We start from the raw sequence: 13,928 nt of genomic DNA on the forward strand, positions 1-13,928 counted from the left end.
ACAATGAATTAAACATTAAAGACATTAGAGAATGACAAAAAAGCAAAACACATTTTCTATCAAAGTCCCCTGTGCTTTAGCTGCAAAAGTTGTATTGCGATGCTTAACACAAAATTCCGGGGGGGGAACGGGAAAGCGGGAATGGACGAGATGGGAGAGGGGGGGGACAGGGACATGAAGGGGGGCACAGGGACAGGGGGAGACAGGGACGGGGGAGACAGGGATGGGACGAGGGATACAGGGACGGGGATGGGGGAGACAGGGATGGGACAGGAGACAGGGGCAAGACAGGGACAGGGATGGGGGGAGACAGGGACGGGACACGGATGGGGGGAGGCAGGGATGGGACGACAGGGATGGGGGAGGGGGAGACAGGGACGGGGAGACAGTGACTGGGGAAGACAGGGACGGGATGGGGGAGACAGGGACAGGACGAGGGGGAGACAGGGACAGACGGGGGAGACAGGGACGGGGGGAGGCAGGGATGGGACGAGACAGGGACAGGACGGTGGGAGACAGGGACGGGGAGAGACGGACGAGACGGGGGGAGACAGGGACGGGACAGGGGAGACAGGGACAGGACGAGGGGGGAGACAGGGACGGACGGGGGGGAGACAGGAACGGGGGAGACGGATGGGTGGAGGCAGGGATAGGACGAGACAGGGATGGGACAGTGGGAGACAGGGACGGGGAAGACAGGGATGGGGAGAGATGGACGGGACGGGGGGAGACAGGGATGGGACAGAGTAGACAGGGACGGGACAGGGGGGAGACAGAGACGGGACGACAGGGACGGGGGGAGACAGGGACGAGGGAGACAGGTACTCGCTTGAATATAGGTCAATATTAAATAGTCTACTGATTAGTTGCCTTTGGTGAGGAAAAATGAAATGAGAGGCTTGGCGAGTGAGTGTGTATACATCACCTCACCCTATATACATGCTTTTTCTATTAGTCACCTACTGACTAACCTTCAGCGGGTGAATTTTGAGTATAGTTTCACATTTGGAATTAATAAAGTTTAGTTTTATCCTTTTTTTCAGCAAACATGAGGAATGACAAGAGACAACCAATTTCAGAAGATTCAATTTTGGTAAAACTATTCCAACATTATGAACATAAAAAGGCTTCTTCGCTATGTGACATCTCTGATGTTTATTAACAGTTGATTTCCAAGTAAAATATTTTCCACATTAACAAAATGAAAAAGGCTTCCCCTCTGTGTGACTGCTCTGATGTCTAACAAGAAGTGCTTTCCATTTAAAACATTTCCCACATTCTGAGCAGGAAAAAGGCTTCTCCCCTGTGTGAGCTCTCTGGTGACTAACAAGATGCCCTTTGTAGGTAAAACATTTCCCACATTCTGAACAGGAAAAAGGCTTCTCCCCTGTGTGAGTTCTCCAGTGACTAATAAGATTCCCTTTCTGGTTAAAATATTTCCCACATTCTGAACAGGAAAAAGGCTTCTCCCCTGTGTGAGTTCTCTGGTGACTAGCAAGATTCCCTTTATGGTTAAAACATTTCCCACATTCTGAACAGGAAAAAGGCTTCTCTCCTGTGTGGGTTCTATGATGGCTATCAAGATCTATTTTCCATTTAAAATATTTCCCACATTCTGAACAGGAAAAAGGCTTCTCCTCTGTATGAGTTCTCTGATGTCTAACAAGATTCCTTTTCTGGTTAAAACATTTCCCGCATTCAGAACAGGAAAAAGGATTCTCCCCTGTGTGAGTTCTCTGATGACTAACAATATTCGCTTTCAGGATAAAACATTTCCCACATTCTGAACAGGAAAAAGGCTTCTCCCCTGTGTGAATTCTCTGATGACTAACAAGATTCCCTTTCTGGTTAAAACATTTCCCACATTCAGAACAGGAAAAAGGCTTCTCCCCTGTGTGAGATCTCTGATGACTAACAATATTCGCTTTCTTTTTTTTAAATCAAATATTTTTATTAAACAGTAAGAAAAATATAAGTAGATTACATTGCTGTAAACAGTACATACATATGTTCTGCATTTTCAACAAACTTTTTAATCCCAAACCAGCCTCCCTCCCCTCCCCCACACCCCCGGAGACCCACCAAGAACCACTCCGATCCTCCCAAACGTCTATCCTTAACCAAGAACAAGAAGCAAGAAGGTGTCATGTCAGTACTGCTCCCACGGGGGCAGAGTACCCAAAAGCTAGAAAACAATCTCCAGATCACGTCGACTCAAGCCAAGGATTCCACAACTTGTTGAAAAGGTCCATCTTGTTTCTTTTAGAATAAATGCTCTTCTCCAATGCCACGATATAGTCCACTTGTGTCATGAAATCTCTTCTCGTTGGTGGCTCTACCCTTATCCAAAACTTAGCGATCAACTTTCGGGCAATAAACAGTAATCTCGCAATAACTGTTTTGTACGAGTTATCAGTTACAATCTCCTCCACGTAACCCAATATGCATACCAGAGGGTCCCGTGGTATCGAACATTTGTATGTTAGTCCCACTTTATTTAGCACCACGATCCAAAATGAGGACAACCTGGGGCACTGCCACATCATATGGAGGATACCCGCCTCGGACTGCGAGCACCTAGGGCACTCGGAGTTAGGTCTTAGACCAGCTTTGTACAACATGTCCGGAGTTCTATAAGCCCTATGAATAACCAACAGCTGTGACAGCCTCCCAGGCTCACTCATCGAGATCCTGGGCACGTATTCCAATATTGAGTCCCACTGATCGCCGTCAATCGCCCCCAAGTCTGCCTCCCACTTCGCTCTGGCTCTGATAGGGTGCCCCTCTAAAAAGGAAAATAGAAGGAATTCATATATTGCTGAGATCACCCCTTTCGTGCCTTCCCCCATGAGGATAAAATCTAGCATTAGATCCACCTGGATCTCCATAGGCCCCCTCTTACATTGTGCCCGATATGCATGAGAGATGCGGTTATATTGGTACAGTTCAGAGCTGGGTAGCCGAAATTCCTCCTGTAATGTTTTGAAGTTCTTAATTCTACCTTGGAGCAAGACTTGGCTTATCCGAGAGATTCCCGCTCCCTTCCAAACATGGAATCCCTCCATCTGTCTAAACTCCTGCAAAAGACAATTATTCCATATGGGCGAAAACATAGTAAGTGCCCTCACACCCCTAATTCCTTTAACTTTGTCCCAAACCTTATGGATAAGCCTAATAGTGCAGAATTTAGTACCCTTCTCTCGGAAATGCCCACCCTCCAAACCCTCAGTTAGTACCTTTGACCCAATCAATTTCCTCAGACTGCAGGGTGTCCGCTCCCAACCCGATTCCACACCCCATCCCCTAAAATGTTGACATTGTGAAGCCAAAAAGTATAACCATGGGTTAGGCAGTGCCACTCCCCCCTCCGTCTTTGGTCTTTGTAGAATTTCCTGTTTAAATCTAGGACTTTTCCCGCCCCAAATCAGCTCGCCAAACAAAGATCTAATCCTCCGAAATCTATTCTGCGATATCCATATAGGGGAGTTGTGCAGCACGTAGAGAAGTTGCGGCATCACAATCATCTTTATTAGATTTATTCTACCAATGACCGATAAGTGTAACTTTTTCCACGCCTGAACCTTAATACATATCTTCCGCAATAGTGGCGCCAAATTTAGTTCCTCAAAACTTGTCAGAGGTAACGCGATCTGAATCCCCAGATATTTAAATTTATCCACCAACCTCAACTTTGTATGAGATTCCCTCATTACACTATTCTCATAATCCCCATCTACTAACATCATATTGGACTTTTCCCAATTGATTCTCAGGCCAGAGTAGCTCCCAAATTCTTCAATAATGGCCTCCGCCCCTGTCAGGGATTCCCCCGAGTCCTCCAGGAAGAGCAAAATATCATCTGCGTATAACGCTACCTTTTCTTCCGAATCCCCGTACATAAATCCCCTCACCTCCCGGGAGCCTCTAATTTTCGCAGCAAGGGGTTCCACCGCCAGGGCAAAAAGCAGCGGGGACAAAGGACAGCCCTGTCTAGTTCCCCTAGACAAAGAGAAAGTCTCAGAGAGGGCGCCATTCACCCTTACTTTCGCCACCGGGGAAGAATACAACAGCCGCACCCATGAGATGAATCTAGGTCCAAACCCCAAACGTTCCAACACTGACCACAGATAACTCCACTCCACACAGTCAAAGGCCTTGTGGGCGTCCAAAGATGCCACAACCCGTTTGCCAACATTATCCGAAGGGATTTGTAGATTTAAGAACAACCTTCTCAGGTTGAGTGCCGTTGATTTGTTAGGCATGAAGCCTGACTGGTCAGGGTGTACCAATTTGTCTATCACCCTACTCAACCTATTTGCCAAGGCTTTTGCCAAAATCTTAATGTCAGCAGTCAAGAGTGAAATTGGTCTATAGGATTCTGGCATCAGTGGATCTTTGTCGGCCTTAGGGATAACCACCACTATAGCCTCTCTCATCGACAAAGGCAACTCCCCTCTTTCCAGCGAGCTATTATACACCCCCACCAGCCTGGCCAACAGAGTTTCTTTCAAGGTCTTATAAACTTCAGCTGGAATACCATCCGATCCCGGAGCCTTACCCCCCGCAACACCCGCCAAAGCCACCCCCAATTCCTCCTCCCCAATCGGTTCCTCCAATAATTCACACTCCTCTCCACTCAACCGGGGCAGATCAATTTCTTCCAAGTACCTCGCCATATCCTCGGATCCCCTCTCCACACTGGACGTATATAATTTTTCATAAAATTTCGTAAACACTTCCAGGATCTGCTCCCCCTGAGTAACCAACGTTCCCTCCTCCGTCTTAATAGAGTAGACATGTGAAGAGTCTCTTTGCGCGGACACCACTACCGAGAGCAAGTGCCCCACCTTCTCCCCCTCCGAGTAGAAAGTCTCTCTCTGAAAGGCCCTCAACCTCTCCGCCTTTTTCAAAAATAACTGATCGACCTCCCTCTGAGCTGCCCTCATACGACTCTGAGATTCCCTAGTACGATGTTCCCCCAATGCCGCCTCTGCTGCTTTCAACTCCTCTAGAACGCCCTGATCCCGCTCTTTAGTCCTTGTCTTATGTCTTGAGACGTCCCTAAACAAAATTCCTCTTAAATACGCTTTCATGGTGTCCCACACTACATGGCATTCCGCGCTCCCTTCATTAATCTTGAAAAACTCCTCTATCTCTACCCCCACCTTTGCCATGTCCAAAATTTGTCACAATATTCGCTTTCAGGATAAAACATTTCCCACATTCTGAACAGGAAAAAGGCTTCTCCCCTGTGTGAGTTCTCTGATGACTAACAAGATTCCCTTTCTGGGTAAAACATTTCCCACATTCTGAACAGGAAAAAGGCTTCTCCCCAGTGTGAGTTATTTGATGGCTATCAAGATCTATTTTCCATTTAAAACATTTCCCACATTCTGAACATGAAAAAGGCTTCTCCCCTGTGTGAGTTCTCTGGTGACTAACAAGATTCCCTTTGTGGGTAAAACATTTCTCACATTCTGAACATGAAAAAGGCTTCTCTCCTGTGTGGGTTCTTTGGTGTTCATCAACATTCCCTTTATAGGTAAAACATTTCCCACATTCTGAACATGAAAAAGGCTTCTCCCCCGTGTGAGTTCTATGATGAGTCACAATCAGTGATTTACGTGCAAAGATTTCCCACATTCTGAACAGGAAAAAGGCTTCTCCCCTGTGTGGATTCTTTGGTGTCTAACAAGATTTTCTTTGAGGGTAAAATATTTCCCACATTCTGAACATGAAAAGGACTTCTTTGCTTTAGACGCTGTTTGTTTTTTAATGCCTCTTTTGTGACTTTGATTTTCCTTAGTAGTCAGTAATGAATCAGAAGACAGGACCTGTTTCATAGGATCAGATGATAGATCTTAGCTGTGAATGAATGATGATATATCTGGAGTAACAGCAATCTCTTCAGTTGTATCTTGTAGGATCTCAAGATCATCAGATTTAAACATTGACGATGTCAGATGTCCCTCTGATCTTCTGGTACAGTCATCTGCTAAGATAAAAAAAACATTTTTTTTATAAAATATCCTAGAGTTTTATATTTTTGAACATTTCTACTTAAACTGTCCATAAAAATGGCAAGCTATGTAAAAAAACTTTAATTATTTACCAAGACAATGACAGTTCACAGTCTAGTAGAAAACCTTGTTGGATGAACCAATAATGTGTGGCATTCAACTGTTTGTTCATTCTGCCTCCCAAATATGAAATAAAAAGAAACCAATCAATATTATGTAGGTGAAAATAATACCAATTCTCATCTCAGAAAAAACAAGTCCCCACTCAGGTCCATCATCTGTCAATGGAAAAACAGAGGTTCCCACACTATTAGTGGCTCAAAGACTGTTGAAAAGCAACAGCGTTTCTATAAACCAATCCAGCAAAATCTGCTCTCACTTCTGAGTCTTGCAGTGTGCTCAAACAACATTTAGGATCCCTGTATTTACCAATATTCTAGTGAGAAGACTCCACTTAATTTGCGGTGTGCGTCTCCTGGAGCACAATCTGAGCACTATGTCCTGGGTAATAAAATGGCAGGTGTGTAATTTTCACTCTCCAACATCCACTTCGTGCTAATTTCCAGAAAGTGGATATGGAGTCAAAATATTCATTCCTCCTGCACACGTGGTCTAAATTGTTGGTACCCGTCGTTTAATGACAGAAAAACCCACAATGGTCACAGAAACAACATGAATCTGACAAAAGTAATAATGAATAAAAAATTTTAATCTATGAAAATGAACAAATGTAAGTCAGACATTGCTTTTCAACCATGCTTACACAAAATTTAAAAAAAATAAAAAATACAACTCATGAAATAGGCCTGGACAGAAATGATGGTACCCTTAACTCAAGCACTTCGTGATCGCCAACAGTAGATAAACATCGGCGCTAGCAGGGCTTTGTGCAGCACCAACGTTTGCCTACAGTCGGCGCACAAATCTTACTGTGACCCCCGACCTCATCGAGACCTGACTGGTTCAGGTCCTGATGACATCAGCATCACACCAGCTAATGAGACAAATGACTAGGACAGTTGATTGCAGCAATGAACTTTCCTCGGGCGATCTGCGTCATAAAAACGCTGTTACTCCTCAGATCTCCTGTCTGTGAGAGATTAGAGGAGAAACAGTGTTACAAGTGCTGCTGCCAACAGCTGCGTCAGTCAGCGATCGTGTTATAAAGTAAAAAAAAAAAACAGATAAGGCAGGTTAGGGTTAGTGCTATTGGTAAGGTTAGTGTTGGGACTAAAAATAGGGTTACTGTTAGGCTAAAGTTAGGGTTTGTTCTAAAGTTAGGGTTAGGCTAAAGAATTAGCCTTTTCTCAATTGTCTCCCCAATAATTTGGTCACGTCACATCAGAGTTTTCTATTTCCAGAAAAAATAAAAACGAATAAAATGGCCATCAGTATTATAGTGCAGAGGAGGCTTATGCAGTTTTATGTTCTGACAGTGAAGATAGTGCAGTGCCAGATGGCGATGTGGATTTCGAGGGCTTTAGTAGCAGCGACAGTGATAGCTCAGAAATGAGCAGTGATTCTGGTCCATCCTCACACACATGGACCAGTACAACAAGAAGGACAAATAGCGTTTCTGGAGAAATGTCTCCAACTCAGGCAACAATGCCCAGTACTAGCGCTGTCCCTAGTGCTCGTGAATTGGTGCACACCAATGTCCAAGGGGCTTTGCCTCTTGATGTAGCATTTCCCATATGGGAGGCTTCGGATTAGACTACTCCATTCATCCTTAATTTTAATGCCATTTCTGGTATAAATGTGGAGGTGGAAAATTTTGGACCTATTCATTTTTTTAAATCTGTTTATGACAGATAACTTGCTAGAGCATATTGTCCTATAACACTGGCTACGTAATATATAGCACAGCCCACATAGTATGTAACACTGGCCACGTAGTATGTAACAGTGGCCACGTAGTATATAGCAGCCACGCAGTATATAACACAGCCCACTTAGTATATAACACAGCCCACATAGTATATAACACTGGCCACGTAGTATACAGCAATGGCCACGTAGTATATAGCAGCCACGCGGTATATAAAACAGCCCACTTAGTATATAGCAGTGTTGGCACCATATCCCTGTTAAAAAAAACTATTTAAAATAAAAAATAGTTATATACTCACCCGCCGGTATCCAGCGAAGCTGTGCCGATGCGAGACCGCTAAGTCTTCTGGGTAATGTCGCAATGCATCTCTGGGAACGGAAGCTGGCGGCAGGCGCGAGCGCATCGTCAGACGACGGAAAATGTGAATAGCAGGTTTTTTTTATTATTTTGAACATTACATCTTTTTACTATTGATGTTGCATAGGCAGCATCAGTAGTAAAAAGTTGATCACAAAGGGTTAATAGCGGCGTTAACGGAGTGCGTTACCCGCGGCATAACGCGGTCCGTTAACGCTGGCATTAACCCAGTGTGAGCGGTGACTGGACGGGAGTATGGAGTGGGCACTGACGGCAGAAGAGTATGGAGCGGGCGCCAGGCACTGATTGGACTGAAATAGGGAGGGACTAATTCTCGGCCTGACTGTGCCCGTCGCTAAGTGGTCACGGCAGCCAGGACAGGCAGCTGGGCGAGACCAATCAGCGATGCGGGATTTCCGAGACAGACAGACGGAAGTACCCCTTAGACAATATATATATATATATATATATATATATATATACATACATACAAATGAATAATAAAGAGTTTTAGAGATCAAAACAATGAATTAAACATTGAAGACAGAGAATAATGACAAAAAAGCAAAACGCATTTTCTATCAAAGTCCCCTGTGCTTTAGCTGCAAAAGTTGTATTGCGATGCTTAACACAAAATTCCGGGGGGGAGCGGGAAAGCGGGAATGGACGAGATGGGGGAGGGGGGGACAGGGACGGGAAGGGGGGCACAGGGACAGGGGGAGACAGGAATGGGGGAGACAGGGATGGGACGAGGGATACAGGGACGGGGATGGGGGAGACAGGGATGGGACAGCCCTAATTTTAATGCCATTCCTGGTATAAATGTGGAGGTGGAAAGTTTTTGGACCTATTAATTTTTTTTTTTATTCCAAACGATTTTATTGGATTTTTCAACTGGAACAGGGTAGTTATGAGGGGTGGGTAGGGGAGGGGGGGAAAGGGGGAGTGGGAAGGGAGAAGGGATATGGTGGGGGAGGGTAAGGGGAAAAATAACATTAACAATCAGTGTAATGTGCATCAGATATCAAACAGTTTGTTGACAGCAAAAATCATGCAAGCCTTTAGAAAACCATTTGATGTACATCCTGTAAATGAACAAATTAACGTATGTGAGTGGGAAACCTTTATTAACCTATGTCACTCTTTATAATGGTGGAGTAGGTATGTTAACTAGTCTTGAGGTTCAAGTATTCATTTTTTTTAATCTGTTTATGACAGATAGCTTGCTAGAGCATATTGTCCTACAAACAAATTTATATGCATCCCAATTCATCAGCCAGAATTCACAATCCTATTATGCTAGATCAAATTTATGGACACCAACTAATGTCCTAGAAATGAAAAAATATTTAGGACTTACATTCGCTATGGGGCTTGTTAAAAAAAATGACCATTAGGTCCTATTGGTCAAACCGCCCTGTTCAAGCCACCCCAATGTTTTCTGCCGTTCTTCCTAGGACTCGTTATGAAATGCTCATAAGATTTTGGCATTTCAACGACAATAGTCAATGCCTTCCCAGAGATGCCCCAGAACATGACAGACTATTCAAAATCAGACCCATCATCGAAGACTTGACAGAAAAGTTCTTAAAGCTTTACACCCCAACAGAAAACATTTCCATTGATGAGTCCCTTGTAAAATTCAAAGGAAGACTGCACCTCAAGCAATTTATTCCTTCTAAGAGGGCAAGGTTCAGAATAAAGTTCTATAAAATGTGTGAGAGTTCAACCGGATGCACATCAGCTTTTCGCATTTATGAGGAGAAAGATAGCCAACTAAACCCACCAGGATGTCCTACTTATCTGGGGACATCTGGATAAATCGTTTGGGAGCTGATAACTCCATTTTTACAAAAAGGCTACAGTCTGTATTTTGACAACTACTACACCAGCATACCCCTATTTAAAAGTCTGTTTGAACATAACATGGGGGCTTGTGGGACCATTTGCAAAAAACGTCAGGGGATTCCACAATCATTGGTCAAAAAAAGAGCTGAAAGGGGCATTCAGGGGCTTTACACAATGGAAAGCTGTGTGAAAAAGATATTTTTATCCTGAGCTCGATCCACACAGATGCCACAAGGGCCACTACAGACCAACAGGGATCCACTACTCCTAAACCTGTGTCTGTCATTGACTACAACAAATATATGGGGGGTGTGGACCTTGCAGACCAGGTTCTACAGCCATACCAGGTACCAAGAAAATCATATACCTGGTATAAAAAGTTAGTCTTATTTGTTTGTTTCAGGTGGCCTCATATAATTCTTTTGTGTTATACAAAATGCAGTTACTTTCCTTGATTATCAGGAAAAGGTCATTGAAATTCTTAACCCTCAACTGGTGAGGTGAGGTTTTTGTCACGCAACTGGTGATGTGGGGTTTGCTATACCCCAGTGTTTAGAAATCTCTTATTTTTACAGAAAGTGCAAAGATCACATTTGTTTTAATCGTTTTCTTATTGGCGATTGGTTACACATGAGTATAACAAATTTTTGACACCCACAAGTATCGAAAAATGTAATACTTTGATGGAAATAAAGAAGCTTTCAAAATTTGAAAATGTAAAAAAGAATTACCGTCTATACTCGAGTATAAGCCGAGATTTTCAGCCCATTTTTTTAGGCTGAAAGTGCCCCCCTCGGCTAATACTTGAGTCATTGCCGGCGGGGGAGGGGAGCGGAGGCTGTCACATACTCACCTGGTCCTGGTGCGGTCCCTGTATCTCCGATGGTCTCCTGGCAGAGCTTCCTGTGTTCAGCAGTCACATGGTACCGCTCATTAAAGTAATGAATATGAACAGTGAGAGAGCTGGAAGACAGAGCGGCACGCAGCGGTGGAACGAGGAAGATGAATATCGCAAGTGTCGGGGACTTGAGTGACAAGAGGTGAGTATGTGACTTTTTTATTTTAATCGCAGCATATGGGGCATAATCTATGGAGCATTTTATGGGGCCATAATTATAATCTATGGAGAATCTTATGGGGCATAATCTTTGGATCATCTTATGGGGCCATACTGTATGGAGCCTCTTATATGGAGAATCTTATGGGGCATAATCTATGGAGCATTTTATGGGGCATAATCTATGGAACATCTTATGGGGCATAATCTATGGAGCATCTTATGGGGCCATTATTAACCTTTGTGCAGCATTATATGGGGCATATTTTAATATGGAGCATTCTATGGGGCGTATTTTGTATGGAGCATCTTATGGGGCCCATCATGAACTGTATGGAGCATTATATGGGGCTCCTGATTCAATATGGATATTCAAAAACACTTAACCTACTGATGTCTCAAATAATTTTACTTTTATTGGTATCTATTTTTACTTTTGAAATTTACCGGTAGCTGCTGCATTTTCCACCCTAGGCTTATACTCAAGTCATTAAGTTCATAGTTAGATCATAGTTATTAAGGTTGAAGGAAGACTATAAGTCCATCTAGTTCAACCCATAGCCTAACCTAACATGCCCTAACATGTTGATCCAGAGGAAGGCAAAAAAAAACCATGTGGCAAAGAGTAAGCTCCACATTGGGGAAAAAAATTCCTTCCCGACTCCACATACGGCAATCAGACTAGTTCCCTGGATCAACGCCCTATCAAGGAATCTAGTGTATATAACCTGTAACATTATGCTTTTCCAGAAATGTATCCAGTCCCCTCTTAAATTTAAGTAATGAATCACTCATTACAACATCATACGGCAGAGAGTTCCATAGTCTCACTGCTCTTACAGTAAAGAATCCGCGTCTGTTATTATGCTTAAACCTTTTTTCCTCCAAACGCAGGGGATGCCCCCTTGTCCCTGTTTCAGGTCTATGATTAAAAAAATCATCAGAAAGGTCTTTGTACTGTCCCCTCATATATTTATACATTAAAATAAGATCACCCCTTAGTCTTCGTTTTTTCCAAACTAAATAGTCCCAAGTGTAATAACCTATCATGGTATTGCAGACCCCCCAGTCCTCTAATAACCTTGGTCGCTCTTCTCTGCACCCGCTCCAGTTCAGCTATGTCTTTCTTATACACCGGAGACCAGAACTGTGCACAGTATTCTAAGTGTGGTCGAACTAGTGACTTGTATAGAGGTAAAATTATATTCTCCTCATGAGCATCTATGCCTCTTTTAATGCATCCCATTATTTTATTTGCCTTTGTAGCAGCTGCCTGACACTGACCACTGAATATGAGTTTGGCATCCACCCATACACCCAGGTCTTTTTCATTGACGGTTTTGCCCAGAGATTTAGAATTAAGCACATAATTATACATCTTATTACTTCTACCCAAGTGCATGACCTTACATTTATCCCCATTAAAGCTCATTTGCCATTTATCAGCCCAAGCTTCTAGTTTACATAAATCATCCTGTAATATAAAATTGTCCTCCTCTGTATTGATTACCCTGCAGAGTTTAGTGTCATCTGCAAATATTGAAATTCTACTCTGAATGCCCCCTACAAGGTCATTAATAAATATGTTAAAAAGAAGAGGGCCCAATACTGACCCCTGTGGTACCCCACTGCTAACCGCTACCCAGTCCGAGTGTGCTCCATTAATAACCACCCTTTGTTTCCTATCCCTGAGCCAGCTCTCAACCCACTTACACATATTTTCCCCTATCCCCATTATTCTCATTTTATGTAGTATTATTATTATTATTATTTATTTATTTATTTATATAGCACCATTGATTCCATGGTGCTGTACATGAGAAGGGGTTACATACAAGTTACAAATATCACATACAGTAAACAAACTAACAATGACGGACTGATACAGAGGGGCGAGGACCCTGCCCTTGCGGGCTTACATTCTACAGGATTATGGGGAAGGAGACAGTAGGTTGAGGGTTGCAGGAGCTCCGGTGTTGGTGAGGCGGTAGCTTTGGTGTTGGTGAGGCGGTAGCTCCGGTGTTGGTGAGGCGGTAGCTTCGATAGTGATGAGGCAGCAGCGGTGTCAGTGCAGGCTGTAGGCTTTCCTGAAGAGATGAGTTTTCAGCTTCCGTCTGAAGGACCCGACTGTGGTTGATAGTCGGACGTGTTGGGGCAGAGAGTTCCAGAGGATGGGGGATGTTCGGGAGAAGTCTTGGAGGCGATTGGATGAGGAGTGAATATGTGTGGAGGAGAGAAGGAGGTCTTGGGAGGACCGGAGATCACGTGAGGGAAGATATCGAGAGATTAGTTCAGAGATATATGGAGGAGACAGGTTGTGGATGGCTTTGTAGGTCAGTATTAGCAATTTGAACTGGATACGCTGAGGGAATGGGAGCCAGTGAAGAGATTTGCAGAGGGGGGAAGCGGAGGAGTAGCGAGGAGAGAGATGGATTAGTCGGGCAGCAGAGTTAAGGATGGACTGGAGAGGTGCAAGGGTGCTAGCAGGGAGGCCACAGAAAAGGATGTTGCAGTAGTCAAGGCGGGAAATGATGAGGGCGTGCACAAGCATTTTAGTAGATTGGGGGTTGAGGAAAGGACGGATCCTGGAGATATTTTTGAGCTGGAGGCGACAGGAGGTGGAAAGAGCTTGGATGTGTGGTTTGAAGGACAGGGCAGAGTCGAAGGTTACTCCGAGGCAGCGGACTTCGGGTACGGGGGAAAGCATGATGTCATTGACTGCGATAGATAGGTCAGGTAAGGAAGATTTGTGGGATGGAGGAAAGATGATGAGTTCAGATTTGTCCACATTGAGTTTGAGGAAGCGAGAGGAGAA

At 43.9% G+C, this 13,928-nt stretch overlaps 1 pseudogene; it reads right to left on the reverse strand.

Annotated features, from left to right (window-relative positions):
* Positions 1-1,140: 1,140 nt before the first annotated feature.
* LOC138666370 (oocyte zinc finger protein XlCOF6-like) overlaps positions 1,141-13,928 on the reverse strand; it is a 43,512-nt pseudogene continuing 30,724 nt past the window's right edge.

The sequence above is a fragment of the Ranitomeya imitator genome, chromosome 2 (assembly GCF_032444005.1).
Source record: "Ranitomeya imitator isolate aRanImi1 chromosome 2, aRanImi1.pri, whole genome shotgun sequence".
Classification (NCBI taxonomy): Eukaryota; Metazoa; Chordata; class Amphibia; order Anura; family Dendrobatidae; genus Ranitomeya; species Ranitomeya imitator.